General features: G+C 41.9%; 1 protein-coding gene across 1 annotated transcript in view; it reads left to right on the forward strand.

The window, feature by feature from the left end:
• Rab30 (RAB30, member RAS oncogene family) overlaps nucleotides 1-25798 on the forward strand; it is a 99995-nt gene that overhangs the window by 17691 nt on the left and 56506 nt on the right. The gene's annotated exons all lie outside the window — the stretch shown is intronic.

Raw genomic sequence — 25798 nt, forward strand, 5'->3', positions numbered from 1 at the left:
TATTTACTCACTATTATGGGTTGAAACTGGATTGGATTTAGGATCAATATTATTTTCTTTATTTTGATAAATATGCTGTGAAAATATGAGAGAATATCTTGACTTTTAGGAAATACTAAGTATTTGGGGATAAATCAATATCTATAGCCAAGAAAATGATGAAGAAAATTTGGTAAAATATTAATATTCAGATAATTTGGGTGGACGGGACACACACACATGCACACAGACACACATATTCAGTAACTGTCTTGAAATTTTTTGGTAAGCCTGAAATTAATTTAAGAGAAAAGCATAAAATTGGAGGGCGGGGAGATGCCAATCTTTAGAACATAAGATGGTGAGGACTCAGGATGGTGCCTTGTTACCTGGTAGATCTTTGGCATCCTCAAATGAGCAAAGGTCTTAGCCATTATTTGAGAGTCAAATTAAAATTGACCTGTGGTGTATGACAGTATCATTCTGCATCTAAACTTGGGACTTGTGGTCTGACATAATTTTCTCCTTTTTTAAAAAAATTCACTGAACTGAAGTCTTACAAAGGCACAGATACCAAATCACATTAGTTATCCTTGTAAGAAATCAGCCTAGTCTAGTGTTAGCAATATGTGAAATTGTGAATGTTTCAGGAGAGTTGGGGTAAGGGTCACCTTTTCCACTTGGGCCATGTTTGGTCCAGTACTACTATTTGACCATCTGCCTTTTACGTTCTTTTTCTTCCTTTTCTCTCTCTTGCCCACATACATTTGATTTTTTTTTTTTTTGTCTTTTTTTGAGACAGGGTCTCCTTGTAGCCCCAGCTGTCCTGAAACTCTCTACGTAGACCAGGCTGGCCTCAAACTCACAAAGATCTGCCTGCCTCTGCCTCCCAAGTGCTGGAATTAAAGGTGTGCGCCACCATGCCCAGCTACATTTCTGATTTTTTTTCTTAGAGAGCAATTTTAATTAGTCATGCCAAATTTTAATTGTTTTGGTTGACAAAAGAAAGTTGAGTTAGCTTTTCCTAAGAGTTAATTGGAAATTCAGGTAGTGACCTCTTAAAAAATTCACATCCTAGAGGAACTCTGAATGGGATGGGGAATTAAATTTTTGAGAAAGACTGAAAGAAATACTTCTGCCAGGTGTAGTGCCCTAGACATTTAATCCTAGCATGTGGGAGGCGGAGGCAGGCAGATCTCTGTTAGATTTAGGTTTACATAGCAAGTTCCAGGCCAGCTGGGGCTACAGCTATCTCAAAAAGCAAAAACAAGAACACTTCTTTCTGAAATAATTATTTTTCATCATTCTTCTGAGAGCCTCAATTTATGAATGATTAAATTTTGGTGAAATAGTTCAATGGGTTAAAGGTACTTGCTGCCAAGGCTGGAGATCTGAGTCTGATTCCTGGAACCCACATTGTTTAACTGACTCATGAAAATTGTCCCCTGACCTACACACACACACACACACACACACACACACACACACACACACACACACACACACACACACACACTGAGTTAAATAAATGTAATAAACTTAGAATAAATTTAGTCCAAGCACCGCAAAGAAACAGAAACAAAGAACCTTGAATAATCCTGATCAAAAATATTTATGAGATTTTTGGACAGGCTATTTTGCTAAGACAATCCTTACTGTAATCATTTCTTTTTAAATAAAAATTATTTTTATTTACTTATTTTGAATACTATTCTATTCTGTTCTGTTCTGTTCTGTTCTATTCATTTATTTAGAGACAGGGTTTCCCTGTACCTCAGCTGTGTAGCCAGACTGGCCTCAAATTCAGAGATCTGCCTGCCTCTGCCTCCTGAGTGCACTGTTATGCCTGGCTAATATTTGTTTATTTTTAAAAAAGATTTATTTATTTTTATGTATGAGTATTTTGCCTGCATGCAAATGCACCACATGCATGCAGTGCCCATGGAGGTCAGAAAAGGGCATCAAATCCTCTGAGATTGGAGTTACAGGTGGTTGTGAGCTGCCATGTGGGTGCTGGAAACTGAAACCAAGTCCTCTGCAAAGGCAGGAAGTGTTCTTCACTACTGAGCCATCTTGCCAGCCTGTCTCTTTGAAGTGACAAAATTTCAACTCCTGGAGCTATAACTCAAAATTCCAAATTCAGTGACATCAATCTGGATTCATTGTTATTGCTGTAGGACTTAGTTCTGTTTTGACTGTTTCCTGCTGTAAATTGTTTGGTCTTAGAAGTTTGTGTACTTTTTGCTTTTATAGTTATGGCCAGGAAGTGAAATGACAGTTTATACAATAAGTCACTTAAAAAAATATCTTTAGCTAGGCGTGGTGGTGCTTTAATCCTAGCACTTGGGGGCGTAGAAGTAGATGGATCTCTGAGATTCAGGTCAGCCTGCTCTATATGGCAAGTTCCAGGTCAACTGGGGCTACAGGGAGACCCAGATGCAAAAAAATTATATATATAGTATACAATACTGTCTCTCTCTCTCTATCATCTATCTATCTATCTATCTATCTATCTATCTATCTATCTATCATCTATAATAAAATATTTTATTTTATTTTTGTTTTATTTATTTTTTGGTCTTTTTTGAGACAAGGTCTCCCTGTAGCCCCAGCTGGCCTGAAACTCGTTATGTAGACCAGGCTGGCCTTGAACTCACAGAGATCCACCTGCTTCTTCCTCCCGAGTGCTGGGATTAAAGGCATGCACCACCATGCTCAGCTATTTTGAGAATTTTTAAAATTTTTTATTTTTGGTCTTTTTGAGACAGGGTCTCCCTATAGCCCCAGCTGGCCTGGAACTCATTATGTTGGCTGGCCTTGAACTCACAGAGATCCTCCTGCCTCTGCTTCCCAAGTGGTGGGATTAAAGGCGTGTGCCACCATGCCTGGAGAGAACATTATACAATGTATTTTGATCATATTGACTCCACTTCTACCTCACTATCCACCCTTCCCCCAGCTTAATGTCCTCTATTATTATTATTATTATTATTATTATTATTATTATTATTATTATTATTATTATTGTCTTTTTGAGACAGGGTCTCCCTGTAGCCCCAGCTGGTCTGGCACTCATTATGTAGACCAGGCTGGTCTCCATCTCACAGAGATCTGCCTGCTTCTGCCTCCTGAGTGCTGGGACTAAAGACGTGCACTACCATGACTGGCCTCTATTATTTTTTTAGGTTTGTTGAGTCTGATTTGTATCCCCAAGTTCTATTGGGTGTGGTCCATTTCCTGGAGCCTGGTCAACCTATCTGTTGTGACACCCTTAAAGAAAACTGAGTCTTCTCTCCCAGCAGCTATCAATTACCAAGAGTTCCTCAGCTGGGGTTGGGGCTTCTTGCCCATCCCCCCCATGGTGGGATTTTGTCTGACTTGAGCTTGCATAGGTCTTGTGTATGCTGTGACATTTGGTGTGAGTTCATATGTGCAACAGCTTTGCCATCTGGAAAACACCCAGTTGTGGGTCTCTATATTAATTACTGTCTGCTGCAAGAAGAAGCTTCTTTGGTGAGAACTGAGAGATGTTCTAATCTATGGGTATAGGAGTCAGTTTAATACTATGTCAATTTAGCAGAATAATGGTAGTAGGTTCTCTCCTATGGCCTGTGACTTCTCTAGCTCCTGGTTCTGGGTCCTCATAACAGTGCCAGTTATGGGCTTCATCTTGTGAAGGGACTTTACATCCAAGCAGAAAGTGGCTGATTACTCCCTTAACATTCATGCCACTGTTGCACCAGTGGGTGGGCATATCTTGCCAGGTCAGTTGTTGTAGCTTCCAGGGTTCAGAGCTGGGTAAGGTTGATGATTACGGTTCTCTTCTGGTAGCATACATAGCACCTTCTGGTACTATGAAAGCTAGCTAGTAGAGATGAAGCTTCAAGGTCAGTACCACCTTGATTTCTCCTTGCTTTTTCTACAACTCATGTTCAGCAATACAGTCTTAGCCATCAATTTCTGGTGGGTAACCAGAAGCAATGGCAATAGCCAGTATTGCTTAAGGGTCTATGGGATTCCCTGGTCAACAACTCAAGAGGGAGTCCATTGCTGGTATTGGGCTTTTATTTGCTAGCCTGTGGTGTTTGGTAGGGGCATCATTCCTCTTTACAGGGTAATAACCCCATTTAAACCATTTTGGATTGAATATTTATATATTTTAAGATGCTTCTATAGTAGTAGGTTTCCATATGACTGTTCCAAAAAGCCTTTAGTGTTAGTTATCCCTCCCTATACACAATAAGTCACTTTTATTAGATAACTTCATAATATTGCACACATTAAAAATATGAAATACCAAACATTGTACTGATGGTTTGCATAAGTTATATCTTTTACTAAGTCTTCAGATGAAACTTTATAGCCAGGCGTGGTGGTGCACGCCTTTAATCCCAGCACCCGGGAGGCAGAGGCAGGCAGATCTCTGTGAGTTCGAGGCCAGCCTGGTCTCCATTAGCGAATCCAGGCCAGCTGCAGCTATAGGGAGACCTTGTCTGAAAAAGACCAAAAAATAAAAAATAAATAAATAAAAAGAGGAAACTTTGTCTGAAGGCTTTGGTGGCATATCCCAAATCATTTGACAATCTTGATTTTTTTAAAAAAAATTTGTTATTTTTATTTTTTGTGTACGAGTCTATTGCCTGCATGTGTGTAAGTGCACCCGTGTTGTGCAGTGCTCATGGAGGTCAGAGGAAGGCGCTGGATTCCCCAGGAAGTGGAGTTAGGGACCGTTGTTAGCCATTATGTGGGTGCTGGGACTCAAACGTGGGTCCTCTGCAAGAGCAGTCAGTGCTCTTAACTGCTGAGCCATCTAAATCCTAGCTGCTTCTTACTAGTCAGATGATTGATTTTACAAATTATTAAGATGATAAATTTCACATTCTGTGTACTTTAGCACAATTTAAAGAACCAAACAGATAACATTCCTTACCTTAGTACATTTGAACTGCTATAACAGAATACATGAGACTGAGAAATTCATAAATAATAAAAATTTATTTAATTTTTTTTTTTTTTAGTCTTTTTGAAACAGGGTTTCCCTGTAGCCCCAGCTGGCCTGGAACTTACTATGAGGACCAGGCTGGCCTTGAACTCACAGAGATTTGCCTGCCTCTGCCTCCCAAGTACTGGGACTACAGGCATGTGCCACCACCCCTGGCTGATTTTTAAATATTTTTTTTTTGTGATAGGGTTTTACTGTATAGTCCAGGCTGTCCTGGAATTCACTGTGTAGCTCAGGTTGGTCCTGAATTTGTTGTATTTCTTCTGCCTTAGCCACCAAACCGCTGGAATTACAGATGTGTGCTGCCACATCTACCAATAATGGTTTAATTCTAATAGTTCTGCAGGCTGTGAAGACCGAGCTAAGGCACTGGCAGGTATCTGCTTTTGGCTTCCTGCTACCTCCAGGATGCTGCAGTATTGTTGTGTCTTCACACAGCAGGAGGGTAAACTTGACCCTTCAAATTTTTTAGAAAAAAAGAGTTTTTTTTTTTTTCCTTTGAGAATTTTCTTATTGAATTATTGCGATTTTTATACAGTATAGTTTGATGGCATTTAGATCCACTCCCTTCTCCATACCCCACCCCATATATTTATAATATGGCCTATAAAGTATGATTTGTGTCCCCAATGTCCTTCAATGTGGGTCTATCCACTGGACCCACCAAAATTCCTAACCCTGTAAGACACTGTCTTTACCCCTCCTAGCAGCCATCAATTGCCAAAAATTCCTTTGGTCGGGTTGGGATTTCTTACTCATTTCCCCATGTCTATGCTGGGGTTTTGTCTGGTTTGAACTTGCATAGGATTTGTGCATGCTGTCACCATTGCTATGAACAAAAAAGATTTTTAAAAATGTTTTAAAATTATATGTATGTATATGTGAATACAGGTATTTGAGAAATCCAGAAGAGGGTATCAGATGGCCTGGAGCTGTAGTTACAGGTTGCTGTGAGTTGCCTGGTGTGGGTGCTGGGAATTGAACACAGGTCCTCTGCAAGACATACACTCTTAACCGATGAACCATTTCTCCGTTCCCTTTAAGCGTGTTTGAAAGTACTGATGTGTTTATGAGGGCATAGACCTTGACCTCATGCCTATTAACTTATTAAAGGCTTCACCTCCTAATATTGTCTGCATTTAGGCTTCTGTTTCAACATGAATTTTGGAGGAGACACAGATGTTCAAACTGTAAGACCCTTCCCTATGTGGTGAAAAGTGACCTGTCATACAAGAATGGACTGATGATTCACAGAGATTAGAGATGCCTTTGTCATTCATTTGACAGGGTAAATCTGACCTGGCAATGGGGGAAGGGTAAGATTTGTGTGGCATGAGGAAGGTGGCGAGGGCAACTCAGATGAAGGGGACAGTGAGCAGAATTATAAGAGGGAAATTAAAGAGCAGCTTTAAGATCTAAACCTACCAAGGAACAAGTCTCCAAGTATATGACTATAATTATGGGTAACCTCGCCACCTTCTGAGTTGACAGGGACTTAAAAGCAAAGTCTAAACCAGGTTTATGAAGTTGTGGTATGCTGGACAGAGACTCATTCATGATTCATTCAGTAAACATTTATTTAGCACATAGTGCCGGGTGCTATGATAGGCACTTTATGTATGTTGGCAGATTTAATAACCCCAACAACTCTGGAGTTATTACTAACCCAGTTAACAGAAGCAGACAGTGTGACTCAGATGAGTAACTTGCTCAAAGTCATGTGTCTGGCTGGTGACAGAAATAAGATGAAACCTGGAGCCCTTATGCCCACTAAATTGCACTGCCTCTCTCTGGGGGTGGGTGTGAAGTGATATCTGCCTTAGATCTTGCAGTCACAGTGGCAGGTAACTGCCACCACTTGTCATATGGCTGCTTTTGAGATACCCTGGATGAGTTATCTGACATCTTTGAGACTCGGTTTCCTCATCAGTGAAATGAAGACCTGTATTAGACCAGGTTATTTCTTGTTTCCCTTTGTCTCACTGATCACTTTCCACTGTATGGTAAAGGATATCATGATTTCAGTCTTTGTGTCCCCTCATGATTCATTCATTTGTTCATTCATTCAGTCATCAAACCCTAATATCTATTACTATGCTGGTGGTTACTAGCGATTAATATTTGGCAGGACACTTGCCCATAATGCAAATGTAGGCCAGTAAAAGGGATACTTATCATACAGTTTGGTCATAGTGCTGGTAGTGGTGTATACAGAGGACCTGGGAGCATAGAGTATGGGCACCTGACCCATTCTTGGATGAGAGAATTTTATGAAAGAAATGGCCTCAAAGACCAGGAGGATGTGGGAGACCATAGAACCTCAGCCTTCTTGTGGGTCTCATGCTTACAGAAATAGTACTATTGATTAATCTCTGGTAAATTCAGAATTCCCTTTTATCTTATGGTAAGTTTAGTTGAATTTGACAGTTAAATGTGGGTATTTGGGCTGGGGAGGTGGCTCAGTGTGTAAGAGTGCTTGCCCTGTTAGCAAGAAGACCAGAGTTTGAATCCCCAGCACCCAGGTAAAAAAAAGCTTGGTGTAGCTGCATATGCCTGTAATACCAGCATCTGAGGTGGAGGCAGGCAGATCCCAGGAGCTTCAGGTTCAGTTAGACACCCTATCTCAAAAAATAAGGTGGAGATGGAAGACACCCAGCATCCTCCTCTGGGCTTTGTGTTCATACGCATAGGTGGATGCACCTGCACACTCAAGTGTATATGCCATGCACACACCACACACACACACACACACACACACACACACACACACACACACACACTGTAGCCATCTAGAAAGCTTCTTCTCTTGTACTGAAGAAGGATTACAACATTGAAGAGAGATCTGGTGGTTAAACTGTTTTTAAGGGAATTAGGAATCTTGGAGCAGATTGGTAAGAGGCCCGATGGCCCAGAGTTATTTGAGATGCAACTAAAGCCACAAATGCTTGTTTTACAAAAGCAAGTGAAATGGCCAAGAGGCTGGATAAAATGCACAATTCTCTCATACTAAGGAATGGTGAAGTCCTAAGAATTGGAATTACAAAAAAAAAAAAAAAAAAGAGAGAAAAGAATTGGAATTACTCAGTATTAGAATTTTAATACAAGGGAGTAAAATGGAGGACAGAGGGAAAAGTTAGTTAGAATCAAACATTTATTGGGTATCTACTACACTGGACACTGCATTATATTATTCTTTTCAAGGATTTATTTATTTGATTATTTATTTAATGTGTAGGTATATATGCCTGCATGTGTTTATGTGTACCATGTGCATGCAGGAGCCTGTTGAGACCAGAAGAGGGCATTGGATCTCTTGGAACTGGAGTTAAAGGCAGTTGTGAGCCACCTGATGTGAGTGCTGAGAACCAAACCTAGGTCCTCTGCAAGAGCAGCCAGTGCTCTTCTCCAGCTCTGTATTATACTCTTTACATTTATAATTTTAATTTTTTCTCCACAGTCCTGTAAGGTAGGTGTTCTTATTCTCCCTTTATAAATATAGAAATTGAGGTTCATAGAGGTTGGGACTTCATTAGGGTCAGTCACAGCTAACAAGAGACTGAACCATGATTCAAGGCCAGTTCTGTCAAAGTCAAGATTTTTGTTCTTCCTGCACCTCATGTGACTTCAGAGTCCTAGACTTTGTGTTGCTGGAGGAATGGTGCCAAATCTTGAGCCTCCTCTCATCTAAGAAGCCTAAGTAAGCAACTCATGTTCAGTCCTCTGTCTCTTCCCTTTTAAGATCCTTGGTGGGCCTGGTCTCTAGTCAGGGAATGTTTTCCAAGCTGACTTTGGAGGTGAGCCATCCATCTGTCACAGCCTGTACCCTGTGCCCTGGTATTCTGAAGTCTAGGCTATAGTGAAAAGGATAAAGGATCAGAGTTAAGAGGTTGGAGCTAAGACTTTGCTCAAGTCACAAATCCTGGGGCTGTGAGTGTTGGTTGACCTGTCTGATCCTCCTTTCCTAGCTGTAAATGAAGGGCTGATGACAATCCCAGCTTCTTTGTGTTCTGGACGTCAAATAACTCATCACGTAGAAAGTGTCTAAAGGCTTAATAACAAGCCTGGAGAATGTATTACATTGTGTTACTGTGCTTGTTGCAGACCAAATTTGGCTCCTTGAGAGACTGTTCTGGACCCTGCGTAGCATTGCTCACTCTATTGTCACTCGTCAGGTTCCTGGCAAATCTGCTATTACCCAACGAGACTTTTATCTTTTTCATTTATTGTCTTATAAATGCTACCAGGCCTTTGGTGACTCTTGAGTCCTCATTTCTGAAAACTCTGCTCAGGCTTGTATACTTATACCCAAGACTGTTTACCCCAGAGGAATGAGTTCCAATTCTTGGAGCTGCATCCGAATCTTTTTCTAGTAAGTTCTGGGACAGCAGCAGCACAAGCTACTTATAAGTGAGGCTTACCTTACTTGCTAGAATTCTGGATGATAAAGAGTTCTGAGGGCATCTTAGCAGGAAAACCCTAAGGCAGGGCTGTCACAACTTCATGCACATTTCTGGGGATGAAGGGAATGGGGGAAAAGAGCAATTTACAATGGTTTATGAGTTGAAAGCTAGCAGCCCCTGGAAACAAGACAGTCTGTATATTGTCTTCGGTTTGTTGGAATTGTTACTTTTTCTGAGAATTTTTTAGGTGTTCCGTAGACATTTAGGGATTGTGGCCTACTTCCATTTCCTTGAGCTTTAGATGATCCTGGCTGTTAGAACTCTTTAAGTTGTAAATGAAAGAAGCCCAACTTGCATTTGAACCAAGAGGGAAACTTTGGGGTGGACACTGAGGTATTTTATGTAACTGAAGAATTAGCTGAAACCAGGAGGCATTAGAGCTGGTAACTGCCTGGCCAGCCCCAAATTTCAGTGGTTTGTGCTAACCGGGTAAACCTAGTTCTTTTGGTTGCCTTTAAAGTTTCTGGAGGCCAGGCTTGTGCCCCTTCCTCATTCTGAGTTTTCTCCTCTGAACCTGCAGTTGGGGAAGACCTCACGCGGGGGGTTGCCAGGGGCCAGAGATGAGAGTGGCATATCTTGTGACACCTTCCATCAACTATTATCAGTATGTGACCCCACCTAACAGTAAAGGATGCTAGGAAATCCTAAGGGGGAAAAATTGGATTGAATGGGCACCTAGTTAGTCTTAACTATACAGGGCCCCCCAAAACTGTCAAGATTCTGCCCCTTGCCTTTGTTTCTCTCTTACGTGGGAGGAATCATGGCTACTGATTTCTTCTTTTTATTTCTAGTCTTGTGGAAAATTCAGTGCAATTTTAGTCATCTTTCTAATTCCTTTAAATCTTACTGTTACCATGAGAGGGACTGATTTATACTCTGATAGCATCTAGGTAGATTATCTCAAAGAATAATGATTGGTCTATTGGATCATGTGACCATCCCTTGGCCAATCACTGGCCACGGGGGAGGGTAGTAGTTTAGCATAGTTGTAGTCAATTCGAGCCCCACTTAGTCCGCTCTTAGAGAAGAGAGAATCATTGTGCCATAAAGCCTCTCTTACCAACCCGCGAACGAGGCCCAGCTTCTTTATTTTTGTGCTTGTGAAAAAGTTTGTGTAATTTTATAGCGATCTTTCCAGCTTTCCTTACACAGACACACTGGATGACTGTATTTCACTGAGTATGTGGACATATGATTTCTAACATGCACTATGGTTTTATGTACACCTGAGTAGAAAGAGAAAATGAGGCTTTGAATGAAGTATGACACTATATGAAATGTCATCCTTGCAGAATGACACTGGCTGCTCTTGCAGAGGACCTGGGTTCGAATCCCAGTATCCACATGGCAGTTAACAACTGTCCATAACTCCAGTTCCAGGGGATCCAATGCCGTCTTCTGTCTTCCGAGGGCAATGTACAACTTGGGTGCATTTATGTACATGCAGGCATTAACACTTGTACACATTAAATAAATAAAAAACTGATGAAAGATGATATTTTCCACAGCAAAGCTCTCTGTTTTTTAAATTTTATTTATTTTTACTTTATGTGTATAAGTGTATTGCCTGCATGTATGTAACTGCACCCTGTGTCATGCAATGCCTGTGGAGGTCAGAAGAGGGCGATGGATACCCTGGATCTGGAGTTGTGGACAGTTAACTGCCATGTGGGTGCTGGGAATCGAACCCAGGTCCTCTGCAAGAGCAGTCGGTGCTCTTAACCAGTGAGCCATTTCTTCAGCCCCAAAGCTCTATATTTTCATGCTTTGGTACCACTGCTCATTTAGTGTCTTCAGTCCTTTAGTGATTTACAAAATATGTGTGGGTCAGATAGCAATGTAATAAGATTCATCTGCTTCTTTAGCTCTTACTGTTCCCCCCCTTTTTTTTTTGTCTTTTTGAGACAGGGTCTCCCTGAAGCCTCAGCTGTCCTGGAATGCACTATGTAGACCAGGCTGGCCTTGAACTCACAGAGATCTGCCTGCCTCTGCCTCCCAAGTGCTGGGACTACAGGCGTGCACCACCATGCCTGTATGTTTTTCCCCTTTTTAGCCTCATAGTGTTAGTCTTTTTAAAAATTTACTCTAAAACTTTGTGAGTCAGGCACTTAGGAAGAAAAAGAGGTTTACGTAGCTTACAGTTTTGGAGGGTGAAAGTTCAAGTCTCACACAGGCTCTGGCCAGTGGCCTCAAGGCTGGTGGCGATGGGGAGAGTGCTGGAAGAAGAGAGCACACAGAGAGCAGAAACCAAAGAGAGGCTCTGGGAAGCTCAAGCTTTTATAACAACTTATTTTCATGAGAACTCACCCCAGGGGGCCAGCATTCCCTTCTGAGGGTACTACCGCAGTGACCTAAGGACCTTCCATGAGGCTCCACCTCTTAAAGATTTATCCCATCTCCCAACATTACCAGCCTGGGGACTAAATGCCCGACATGTAGGCCTTTGAGGGGACAGACATTTAACCCATAGCATTCACTTATTTCCCCCCTCCCTTTTCTCTTTTCTGTCATGAAGCAGCACTGTGTCAGGCTGTCATATATATATGAGCTGATGAAGGCTGGCAGGTCCTGCTCTTAGTCTGCAGAGTACCCGGGCCTCCAAAGAGCCAAAGAGCGAATTCTGCATGGAAGACAGATGGTTGTGCTATGCTTACTGTTAGAATGATTTTCCCTATTAAAACAACATACAGTAGTCTCTTTTGATTATTTCCATAGATGCCTGATAAAAACCACTAAGTAGTTTGCAATGTTTTCCAAAGCCTTTTTGAATCACCTCAAATTTCCTATTAAACTCCATGTTCAAGAGGCACATGTGAACCCCCTTTCTTTGTGTAAGCATTAACGAATCTTTCACAGAGAAAAAGTGAGAAGATAATGAGCTTTAGCTTATTGTGGAGGCTGTCTGCATTAAACAAAAATTATCTTCCTTTAAAAGTGTTCTTCTTGTGGGGCTGGGAAGATAGCCCACTTGATTAAATACTTGCAAATAAGCATGGGGACCTGAGTTCACATCCCTAGCATACCAAGTGTGGCAGTGAGTGCTTGTGATTCTAGCACTGGGGAGGCAGAGACAGGAGGAGCCCTGGGGCTTTCTGGCCATCCAGTCTAGCAGAATTACTGAGTTCTAAGTTCAGTGAGAGATCCTGTTTCAAAAAAATAGAGAAACAGTTGAGCAAGATACCTGACAGCAACCACTGGCCTATGAACACACACACACATACACACACACACACACACACACACACACACAGAATTCTTTTAACTATGTGATTTTTTTTTCTGGCCCCAGGGGGTTCTTCTGTGGATCACATGCTCCAGCAGACAGATGGTAAGAAGCATCCAAGAAGGGCCACATGCAGAACTCAGGCATGCTGTGTTGCAGCCGCAGGGAATGTAGAGAGGCACTTTGGAGAACATGTGGGTGAGGTGTTTGGGCTAGACTCAAAGATCAGCCATGGCTCCATGAAGCCAGAGTGCCAGGATTCAAACAGTGTGGGATCCTCATCTCTCAAGCAAGGATACTAGCTATGGTTAGACTGGTTTTAGAAAAACCACAAAGCAAAATAAGACCGGGCGATAAAGAGATTTGTTTGAGGTTCATAGAGAGGCCCATAGAGAGGTCAGTGTCCCATCTGTCTGTTCTGGCTTTTAGAAAATGCTTACGTAATAAGTTTAAACCAACATTCTCTCTTCTGGTTTCTGAAGAGGCTGGAAATGAGGACTAAGATAGCTAGGATTTAAAACAACAAAACAAAAACAATCTTTCAGGCCAGTTTATCTAGAGCAGGGTTCTTGACGTATGGTGGCTGGGGGACAGAGGGCAGGGTTGAGGCATGCCAATCTACCTTGTCAATGGGCACAGGGGTCCTTGTGGGAGAAGGGACTTCTCTCTAGTCCTCAGAGAGAGGAGAGCTCCAAGAAGCCCCTTTAGAGGAAAGCAGAGAGGTTGGAATCTCTAGACCAACTCTATGATTTCTAAGTAGCAATGTGACGATGATTGTTGCTACTGTGCTTGTAGAAAGAGAAGCTGGATTGAGGGGTGGGAGAAAAGCACCTCAACCCTCTTTAGAACACCTTGTAAGTATACAAATAGAAGAGGAACAAAGAAGATGGGAAGGAAGACTAGGAAAGAAGCCAGTTTTTTAGATCGGCGAAAGTTCTATGCCCTGCAGTGATTTATCAGAGTGCAGAGGAGGAACATTAAAAGAGTAATTGCTAGCTGTTTATTTTAGAAAACTGCGTGTAGTCTCGAGTTGGGGCAGGGAGCTTTATTTTCTTTTACCTTGCTCACATTTCCATTAGTGTTAATAGGATCATATATCCTGGGTTTTCCTTGGCTTGCTGCCCTGACATAAATGGTTGAATTACTTGTTTTGGTATTATATATTCTTAACAACAACAAATAGAAACAGAATGTTGTGAGCTAAATTATTCTATGTGCTCTATTGTAGATAGGATTTATTCACCGGGGTCCATGACTATTAAGGTTATCTGTTCAGATGATCTGTGTTCCTGATAGCTTTATAATTTTCCCAAGAGGGTTGTTTGGGGGATGACTGAATCTATTTTTTATTTGATGGAACAAGGTGAGTCTTGATCCTGGTTATCTGAGCTCTGGGTCCTTACAGGTATCATTGTTATCCAGGAAGCCAATAGCATAGCATGTTCCTGTCGTTGTGGCATCCATGGAGGCGTTTATCAGGAAAACATTTGATACACATTGACCCAAGCTTCCATCTTGGTAGGGGATTTAGTTCTTAGGGTTGCTGCAGCAGAATCCACTTAGCCAATTGAACAAATAGCAGTCGAGCTTCTGTTGTGTCTCCAGTTTCGTTTCTGACTTTGGAATACTCTGTGTGGCAAGTCAGAATCAGAGTGTGATTCAAGGGAATCTTGGTAGAGTTACAATGTTAAAATCTCGAGAAATTTTTTTTAAACTTTTAAAAAAATTTATTATTTTTATTTTATGTGTATGTGTGTATCGCCTGTGTGTAAAATAAGTGCACCCGTGTTGCATAATGCCCGCGGAGGACAGAAGAGCCTGTCAGATCCCCTGGAACTGGAGTTACGGACGGCTGCCATGTGGGTGCTGGGATTTGAACCTGGGTCTTCTGCAAGAACAACCAGTGTTCTTAACTGCTGAGCCATCTCTCTAGCTCCTAAAATGTCAGAATTTTAGGGGAACTTAGATGACCAAATCCAAGGCTTAGCTAGCTTTTTCTGTAAAAAGCCAGAAATTTTGAGGGGTCATATATGGCATCTAATTCATATGGTGTCTTTGTAATGGTTTACAAATGTAAAAAGTCATTCTAAGGCAGATGTGGAGGCTTAGGCTCATGGCCCACAAGCCATAGTTTGTTGACCCCTGATAAAATAGATTTATTTCATTTTACCAATGAGGAAACTGAAGGTCAGAGTGGGAAGGGTATAACTGCTTCGCCCTTCCCTAAAGTCACACAGCTGGTTCCTAACAGAACTGGATTGGATCTTGTCTAGGGGCTTTGCAAATGTGTAGCTTTGGTCCACAGGTGATGTGGCTCTTAGTGAGCTGATAAATTGTTGTGTATCTGCCACATATCCAGGCACTCTGTTTAGGACTGAGGATGCAAAATAAAGTACAACAGTCTCAGCTGTCAGTCAATTTAGTTGGTACTGCAGGCAGGTAAGAGGGCAATGTGGAACGTGGCATATAGACACAGGAGTGGTAGTATGAAGCATGCATGAATCCACTCATCCATCTGCCTCCCTCACTTAGGTTTTGGAAACCACTCCTTAACCCAAAGGAATGACACAGGCGCTCAACTTCCCTGGCAGTTGCTTAGTTCTTTCTTCAGGGACATATCCCATATATGCATGTGTAGGTAATAAGGTTAAAGAACTACGATGAAAAAAAGATTCAGGCAGCCACTGGAGAATGATGGTTTATTTGGCAATTGCTTTGTAGTACCAGTTGTCTGAGCAGTGGCATTAAGACATATGAAACCATGCAAGACTGATCATGATGTCTTTTAATTTTGTAGAATTTGAAGGGATTTTAGGATCACTAAGCTGTCACCTCTCATTTAATAGATAAAGCGCCTGAAGCTTAGGGAAGTTATGTCCCTAATTTTGTAGAACCTCAGGGTTTATTCTTTTTAAAAGACACATAGTATAACTTCTGAGATAAAAAATAACACACATGGACCCAACTTACTGACTTGGTGGTGGATTTAGTTCTTAGGGTTGCTGCCGAAGAATCCATTTAGCCAATGAAACAAATAGCATTTAAGCTGCTATTGTGTCTCTTGTCTCATTTCCAACTTGGGAATACTCTATGTGGAGAGTCAGAATCAGATATAATTAATAATTACAGCCAAGATTTATCTAAAGTTTACTATGATATGTATAGAACTACATAGTAGTTATTTAAATTCTGATGGTAGCACAATCACTACCATCCTAGTTTTCTAGCTGGGGAAACTAAGTTTGGAGAGATTAAGCTAAAAAAATTGCCAAAGATAATCCAGTCAGTTAGGGGTTGAGTCAGGCTCAAGTGTTGCCTGTGCTCAGAACCCTTTATTCCAACTTAGCTAAGTGCTTGCACTGTGCTTCTCTGTTAGTGTGTGAGCTCCTGTGGGCAGGGACCATGTCTTCATCTGTGTTTTCTCATTCTGGCCTTGACATTCACAGTTTACTCAATAGCTGTTTGCAGAATAAATGGATCAAAAAGTCTCTCTTTCAGTGGTTGATACTCTTGGTGACAAGTGGGAACTCAGTGACTGAGCCAGACCCATGCCCAAGCCTTCTGATGTCTTGTGTTTTCACAAGACAGAAATGTTGATATGTAGATGTGTGCCAGGAAAGCCAACTGCTCTGCTACTGTCTTCAAATGTCTCTGAACACTTTTTTTTTTTTTTTTTTTTTTTAAGGCAGGATCTCCCTGAACAGGGTCTCCCTATAGCTCCAGCTGGCCTGACTAGGTTGACCTTGAATTTGCAGTCTTCCTGCCTCAGCCTTTGGAGCGCTGGGATGACAAGCCTGCGTTACCCCACACTATCTGAGTATTTAGAAATGTTAATGTGCACAGTAGAAGTCTATTAGGCATCAAAGATTCCTTGAAGATGTGATGGCCTGACTGGTGCCTGTGAACCTGATAAGCTTGTGTAGGCAGCTGGGAGGTTCTCTCCATATGCGGTAGAGGCTTTTCCTTTTACATAGTCATTTTAAAGTTGTGTTTCAAACTGTATTCTGAGGCTTCCTGGGGTTTGTGAGCCAGAGAACTGGGGGAATTCTGAAAGAACAATCATGCATGGATTTGACTTCAATCCAAATTCTGTCTAAAGCAAATATCTTTCCTGCATAATGCTTTAGTTCTGACTGATAGGAACAACCAGTTCACTAAGTGCTCAGCACCTTGCAAAGCCTTCTTCCCTTTCTGTTTCCCTTCCCTTTCTTATGTGATTTGAATGCTTTACTGACAATGGTAATGCATTGATTTTTGAAGTCAAAATTACTTCTTTTTCTTTTTTCTTTTTTTGAGACAGGGTTGCCCCATAGCCCCAGCTGGCCTGGAATTCACAACATTGACCAGGCTGGCTTTGAACTCACAGAGGTCTGCCTGCCTCTGCCTCCCAAATGCTGGGATTAAAGGCGTGCACCATCATGCCTGGTATCAAAGACATTCCAAAACACATTTATAGAGATCATTCTAAGAAATAATCTACCTACCTAGATTTTTTTAAAAAATGTATTCATTGTGAGCAAAATTTCTCCATATAATGAAACCAAGGTCCTTGGATTTCAGTTCACAGTGCTGTAGTTGTATCCTTTGAATTTAGGCTACTGGGTTGGTTCACATAAGGTATTAATAATTATTTCATATCATGTAGAGGAAAATCCAGATTAAATAAATGAGGCTTTCATTGGGCTGTGGGAAAAATAGCACATGTTTAGATAAGTGTATAGCTTGATGAAATTTTCAAACTGAACTTCAGTGTCACCAGTATCCAGATTAAGAAGAAAAGTGTAACCAGCATCTTAGTAAGACGAATTTCTACCTGTGTGGAACTGATATCCAAATGGCAAGTACCCTTTTCTATATACATTTATAAATGGCTTAAGAAAATCAATATTGGGCTGGAGAGATGGCTCAGTGGTTAAGAGCACTGACTGCTATTCAGAGGACCCGGGTTCGATTCCCAACAACCACATTGTGGCTAACAACCATCTATAACTCCAGTTGTGGGGATCCAATACCCTCTTCTGACTTCCATGGGTATTGTACCACATGGGTGCACTTACATACATGCAGGTGATGCACTCATACATATAAAAATAATAAATATTTTTACAAAAGAAAACCAATCTAAGTTTAAAATGACGTTACCCAACCTGATGACTGTCTATATTCTTCAAGCGTCACGATTAACCTCTCACAATGTGTATATATCCCTCTCTCCTTCGTTGCTGTTTCAAAGTAGAAAGTGACGCCTCCTCTCCCAGAGGTAGCTTTCTCTTGTGTGTTTGGTCCTGGTCCTTTTTGATCTGACTGCCTGGCCTCCTGCTTCTTTCTTGAGTCTCTTCCATCTGGCTTTTCCCTTCAGTTTTTCCTTTCCTTTCATCACCTGCTCCTCATCTTTTATCAAGAGTCCTTTGCTTCTCCTTCCCACACTACTGTTCTTTCCCTCTCCTTCCTCTATTGCCAAAATTTGTGAAGATTATTTCTTCTTCCTCATTAAAGCATTCATCCAAGTGTTCCTTGAAGAGTGTTTTCCTTCCCAATTCCAGTGAAGGGCATGGACAAACTCCCACTAAAGTCAGCCTTTTCTCCTCCCCTTCCTCCCCTCGTCTCTCTCCCTTTCCATCTCTCCACTCCTCTCTCCTTCACTGTCTTCTCTTCCCTCTTCCTCCCCCTCTCCTCTGCCTCTCTCTTTCTTTCTTCCATGCTGAGAATCAAAACTAGAGCCTCTCGCATACTAGGCAAGCACTGTGCCTGAATCTCCAGCCCAGTATTTTCAGTCTTTGACTTTTACATTTCTCCTTACCCAAAGGAATCTGCCCAATCAGTCATGGGCTGGAACCTCCAAAGTTATGGAGTCACGATAAGCCTTCTTTATAAGTTCATTATTGCAAGGAATGGCCCCTTTGCTTTTGGTGGCAAGACAACACATCATGGTGGGAATGCATTGTGGGGCAAAGCTGCTAATTTCCTGGTCAGGGATCAAAAAGAAAAGACAGAGGAGGGACTGTTGCCTGGCAGTCCCCTTCAGGAGTGTGCTCCTGGTGATCTAACCTCTTAAAGGTTCTGCCGCCTCTTAACAGTTCTTCCACTTCCTGGTAGTATCTTCTTGGTCATCAAAATTTTAATCCATGGGTTTCCGGCCGGGGGGGGGGGCAGGGGCTTTTAAGATAAAATCCATCTGCAGCACTGCTTTCTTTGTGGCTTTCTTCCTGCTTGGCTTCCATTTGTTGTTTGCTCTTGAGTCCTGCCTATTGCTGGGTGTGTTCTTTAAGACATTAAAAAAAATTTTATTTGTTATTTTTATTTTAAGTGTATGTGTATTGCCTGCATGTGTGTAAGTGCACCAGTGTCATGCAATGCCTCCAGAGAACAGAAGAGGACATCAGATCCCCTGGCACTGGAGTCACAGATGGTTTTTAGCCACCATGTGGGTGCTGGGATTTGAACCTAGGTATTCTTCAAGAACAGCCAGTGCTCTTAACCGCTGAGCCATCTACCCAGTCCCCCTTTGAAAATTAAAAAAAAAAATTTTTATTATTTAAAAAATATTATTTTTATTTTATGTGTATGAATGTCTTGCCTGCATTTAGGTAGGTGCATTCATGTGGAGGTCAGAAGATGGGGTCAGATCCCCTGGACTTGAGTTAAAGTGGTCATTATCTGCCATATGGGTGCTGGAAACTGAACCTTGGTCCTCTGCAAGATTAATCCCTAAGCCATCTCTCCAGTCTCTGGGTGTGTCCTTTTAACATATTTCACTTCCTTGAGCAAGAACAACAGTAATTCTAGTTTTTTATAGTCTGAATATAAAAAATATATTTCTTAGGACCTTTTTATGTTGGCAATTTATCTGCAGTGTTAAGACTATGGTTTTAATGGCAAACTAATTAAATTCATGCAAATTCTGCTTATTGTGTATGGTGTGTGTGTGTGTGTGTGTGTGTGTGTGTGTGTGTGTGTGTATTGTATACGGTATGTATGTGGGCATGTGTGGCCACAAAGCACACTTGGATGACTTTCCAGAGTCAGTTCTTTCCATCTAATTAAAAATGTTTTTAAATTTTATTTAAAATTTTTATTTTTTATGTGTATGAGTTTTTTGCTTACATGTATGTCAGTGCACCCATGTTGTGCAAAGCCCATGGAGGCTAGAAGAGGGCCCTGGAACTGGAGTTAATGGACTATTGTTAGCTGACATGTGGGTTCTGGGAATCAAACCTGAGTCCTTTGCAAGAGTAGTCAGTGCCCTTAACTGCTGAGCCATCTCTCCAGCCCCAACTTTCCTTATACTTTTATGTGGATTCCAGAGATCAAACTCAGATTATCAGGCTTGTGCAGCAAGTGCTTTTTCCCACTGAGTCATCTTGTTGGGCCATAAATTCTCTTTAATGCTAGTTTCTTGATACTCTTGACTGGCAGAAACTCAATAAATGTTTGTTGGAATCATTCATTCAATCAACTATTCATTTATATGTTCAATAAATGTTTATTAAATGTTTAGCTAGTAATTGAATTATTTACTAAATTCAGTGGTTGGTTGCTTTTTTCAAATTATCTAAATATGGTTTTCTCTGTTCTTTTTAACTTTTGAAGTTTTTAAATTTTTCCCTAATTTGCACAATTACTAGTTATATGACTTGCTTCTTAACCTCTGGAAATTAGTTTCCTCTTTTTAAAACAAGGATAATAATAGAGGATGTCTTCTGGTAAGCCAAAGGATTTAATGAAAAAAATGCATGCAGCACATGCCTAGCATATAGACAGGAGCTATACAATAGATGTTAGCTATCATGATTCTTGCAATGTGTCAGAACCAGGCTTTGGTCCAACATCCTGAATTGGATATTACCCCCCACACTTTATTTTTGTTCTTTTGAGACAAGGTCTGTAGCCCAGGCTGGCTTTGTCCTCAACAGTCCTCTTGCCTCAGCCTCCCAAGTGTTAGGTTTATAGGCATGAGCCACCATGATCAGATTTTCTCCATATTTCAAATAGAAAAACGGAGATACACATTATTTTTTAATAAACTGAGATATCCAGTTCCTAACTGTGCCTCTACCTACACCAGAGTACCTTTCAGGATCTTGTATGACATTTAGAAGTAAACTAAGATTCCTTTTATGACTGAAACTAGCTAATATTATCCTTACTTGCCTTCTGAGAAGCAAGACATACAAAGGAACTTCTGCCTGGTTGGGGAAATTTCAGTCCTGAAGGCCAGACTAATTTTATCTTAAAACTACACAAATTGAGAGATTAGGATTTTATTGACTCAGTCCTTAACTCTTTCTCCAAACATCTAGCTAAGGGATCACCCAGAGTATTTTATTTTTTTAATCTGTGTGCGTATGTGCTTTTGTGTGTCTGTACTTGTGCCACATGTGTATGTGTGTGGAGGTCAGAGGGACAACCTTGGGCATTGGTCCTCCCCATCCTCCTTGATCTGTGCCTCATTAACCAGGGCATCTGGCCCACAGACTTGGGAATTCTGTCTCCACCTTTCATCTCACTGTAGGAGCATTGGATTGCAGATGTGTACTGCTGTGTCTGCCTTTACACGGGTTCTGGGGATCTGAAATCAGGCCCTCATGCTTATGTGGCAACCATATTACCCACTGGGCCATCTTTCCAGCTATGGTTTGTTTGCCAGTGACAGGGAGTCAACAGTCCCTTCCCCCAAGTCCTGAGGCAGCTCATTCCATTTTTCCTAACTCTGACCACAAGACAACCCCTCTTTACACCACCCTGAACTCCTTTCTTCTATCTCTTCTGCACCATGGTTCTGGCTTGGCAGTGATGGCCATATGGCATAAGTCGCATCCCTATTTCCTAAGGCAAGTTTTCAGATTCTTCCAGTCCACCTTCTATCCTGACCCTCAACCACTTTCCCTTTGCCCAGTTAAGCAGCTTCTAGCCTTTAAGTTCATAGCTTCTCTTGAGTAAATCCAACTGGCTTTACTTCCTTTTTTCTTCATGATGTGATATAGAAACAACATGGTTGCCTCATGAATATTCTGCTTCTCCTCTAGTCTTTCTCTTAAAATTTACTATCACCTTGGAGTTAATTCCCATCCTCATTCACATACAATCCATCAGCAAGTTGTTTTTTTTTTTTTTCAATCCTACCCCCAAATATAAAGTCCATCTCTCACTGCTCTTACCAGGGCCCAAGTCCCCATCCTCTCTCCTTATCCCTAACTCTTACCTCCTTCATATATTCTCATTGTTTTAGTATTATTTTTTATATATCTTAAATTTTTTATTATATTTATTTATTTTTATGTGTATGTTAGTGTGTGCATCTGTGCATACCACAACATGGGTATGGAGGTCCCAGTTGGTGCTTTCCTGTCTCTACCATGGAGGTTCTAGGCAGATGCTCAGGTCATCAGGATTGACGGTGAAGCGACTTTATCCTGCCAGTCCTATTTTTTTTTTTTTGACCTTTTGAGACAGTGTCTCCCTGTAGCCCCAGCTGTCTTGGAACTCACTATGTAGACCAGGCTGGCCTTGAACTCACAGAGTTCAGTCTCTGCCTCCTGAGTGCTGGGATTAAAGACATGTGCCACCATACCCGGCTTCAGTCCTAATATTTTTTAAATTAATTTTTAAAGTTATTATGCACACGCAATAATGGATTTTATTATGGCACGATCATCAGTATTCTCTCTCTCTTACTCTCACTCTTAGATTCTGAGGATCAAGCTCAAGTCCTTCTGTTTGCAGAGCAAGTGTTTTACAGACAGCTTTTTTGCCAGCCCAGTATTGCTTTTTTAAAAATTTTAATATTATTTTATTTTATGTGTATGAGTGTATTGCCTGCATGTGTGTAAATGCATCTATGTTGTGCAGTGCCCATGGACGTCAGAAGAAGGTGTCAGATACCCTGGAACTGGAGTTACGGGCGGTTTTTAGCCACTATGTGGGTGCTGGGAATTGATCTCGGGTCCTCTGCATGACACAGGTGCTCTTAACTAAGCCATCTCTCCAGCCCCTCATTATTATCTTAAAACATGAATCAGGTCATGTCATTTCCCTGATTAAACCTTTGATTTCACTGTCCCTCGAGCACAAGCTATTTCCCGTGGTTAACAAGGCCCTACCTCCTCTGAACCATCTACCTTCCCTATTGCACTCAGTGCTGGTCCTGGGCCTCCTGTGTGTTCTCTGACCATACCAAGCCTCTTCCTGCAGTTGGTCCTTGTATTTCCTGTTCTTTCTACCCATACTTTTCTCTTTTTTCCTTAAAAGACTTTTTGTTGTATTTGTTTATTTTATATGTATGTTTTGTCTGTATGTATGTAAATATACCCATGTCATGCAAAGCTTGCAGAGGCCAAAAGAGAGCATCAGATTCCCTGGAACTAGAGTTATGGGTGGTTGTTAGCCATCATATGGGTGCTGGGAGCTGACCCTGGATCCTCTGCAAGAGCAGCCAGTGCTCTGAACCACTGAGCCATCTCTCCAGCCATTGCCCACACTTCCCAAGTGGCTGGCTCATTCTCATTTTTCAAGTCTCAGTTGGAATCCCCCTTCTTCAGAGAGGCCTGTCTTGATCGCTCACTTCATCATTGACAGAGTGAAAGCATATTGGAGCCATATTAAGAACAGTTTTGGGGGCTGGAGAGATGGCTCAGCGTTTAAGAATACTGGTTGTTCTTGCAGAAGACCCAGGTTCAAATCCCAGCACCCACATGGCAGCTAACAACCATCCGTAACTCCAGTCCCAGGGGATCGACAGCATCTTCTGACCTCCGCAGGCATTGCATGACACAGGTGCACTTACCTACATGCAGGCAATACACGCACACACATAAAATAAAATAAAAAAATTAAAAAAAAACAGATTTGAAGTTGGATGTGGTGGCACATACCTGTAATTCCTGTAATTCCAGCACACAGGAAGCATGAAGATTGTGAGTTCAAGGCTAGTGTGAGTTACATAACAAGACCTGTCTCAAAGTACACACACACACACACACACACACACACACACACACACAGGGGGCGGGGCTACATAGCAATTTCAAGGCCAGCCTGGCCTAAATGAGACCCTATCTCTAAAACAGACAAAACCAACCAAATAAACAAAAACAAGAACTTGAGCTTTGCCCCTTCCTGTGTGCCTTTAGGCAAATCATATTACCTCTTTAGCCTTCAGTTAGTGCATTTGCCTAATGGCAATCCTGTCTGCCTCACAGAATGTTTTCATTGATGCTTCATTCTGTGTACATCGAAGAGTTCTGTCAAGTTTCAGCCTGCTTCATGAAACTGTGTGTTGTGCCTGTGTGTGTGTATGGCCCAAAGCCTAGTATCAGATGCCTGTGATCCTCCCACCACCCTAGGTGACTCTTGCCTGGTTGGGAAGACAGTTCTAACTCGGCATGAGCTGTTGGGCTGGGTGATGCTCAGTATGAAATCCCAGAAATGCCAAGCTCAGAGCCTTCACTGGGGCACTGAACAAGTCTAAGTGAGCAAACCAGATATCAAGTGGCACATATCTTGTCAGGATGAATTGGAATATTCTGTCTAGACAGCTGTCTCCCTTGGGAAATCAGTTTCTCTAGGTAGAAGCATGTGGTCTCCTGTTGAGAATACAAAATGAGCCTATGTGTGGTTAGGTGGGGCCACTGTGAGGTTGTGTGAGCTGCTGGAGCAGTGTGCACGAAGGAGCTGTCAACCCCTCATACACCGGGGTCTCTGGCTCATGGCACCAGCCTCCTCCTACACACGTACAGGGTCAGCAGAGCACATGTGTGTGGGAAGGCAGAGATGTAATAATCAGCCTTCCCAGTGCCAAAAGTTTTGTGATTCTACCGAAGGGTGTCAGAAAAGACTGAAAGGTAAGCCTGGAATATGGATTTCCCGTTGAGAAGGAGAGTGCTCTGTGTGATGTTTGCTTGTCATGATGGCCTAAGTTATTTCCCTCTGTAGGCTGCTAGAGGGTTTTAAGGTAGAAACTAGAGTTAGATAGTCTCGGGTTCTAATCCTGGTGATACATTTGCCTTGGCTCTGCCAATTAACAGCAAAACCTTAGTTTGATCATGGTAAAATGGGGATAAAAATGAGCCTTATCTGATTGTTTTGAGGATTAAATGATAGGATGTGTGTAAAAGGCTTAGCTTAGTGCTAGACACAGTGTGCAGTTAATGATCATTCTTTTTATTAGGGAAGGCAGGTCAGGATATTGAGTTTGACTCTCCACCTTCCCAGTGCTGGTGATCAAGTCCAGGGCCTCACACACAGGATTTTTTTGTTTGTTTGTGTGTTTGAGACAGGGGCTCATTCTATAGTCCAGTCTGGCCTGGAATTTACTATGAAATATAAGCTGGCCTCAAACTCCCAGCAGTGTTCCTGCTTCAGCTTTCCAGTGCTGAGGTTACAGGTATGAGCCACCATGCCTGGCTTGAGCTTGCATTTTCTTTTATTAAGACAAGGTCTCTGGGCTGGAGAGATGGCTCAGTAGTTGAGAGCACTGGTGGTTCTTGCAGAGGACCCTGGTTCAGTTCCCAGCACCCACATGGTGGCTAGCAACCAGCTATAATTCCAGTTCCAGGGTATCTGATGCCCTCTTCTGACCTCTGTGGGTACTGTATGATATGAGTGCACTTACAAACATGTAGGCAATACATTCATGCACATAAAAGGAAAAAATTAATAGTAAAAAAAGACAGGGTCTCATGTAGTACAGGCTGGCCTCAAAGTCACTATGTAGGATGACCTTGAACTACTAGGCCCCTTGTGTCCACCTCCTGAGTGCTGAGATTATGGGCATATACCACCATGCCCAGTTTATGTGGTGCTGGGTGAGACTCTAACCTAGGGTCTTGTGAATCCTAGGCAAGCACTCTACCAACTGAGCACTATCCGCAGCCCCCTTTAGTTTGTATCTGTGATGTGCCTTACCCATTCAGTCTTGGTTTCCACTTGGCATCTTGGGAAAGTTATCCAGAGTTAGTATTCTTTTCTGTCATATGCTGTTCACAATCCCTACCTCATAGTGAACATGAAGGGAGATCAGCCCCCCTGACAGTGGTGGTTCTTCCAGATGCTAGTTTCATTCCTCTGGTTCTCAACTATTTGAAACCTGGTCCCTTTAAGCTTGTTAAGATTCCCCACTAGCCTTGTCTGCAGCTG

Source organism: Nannospalax galili, unplaced genomic scaffold (assembly GCF_000622305.1).
Source record: "Nannospalax galili isolate Female #2095 unplaced genomic scaffold, S.galili_v1.0 scaffold278, whole genome shotgun sequence".
Lineage (NCBI taxonomy): Eukaryota > Metazoa > Chordata > Mammalia > Rodentia > Spalacidae > Nannospalax > Nannospalax galili.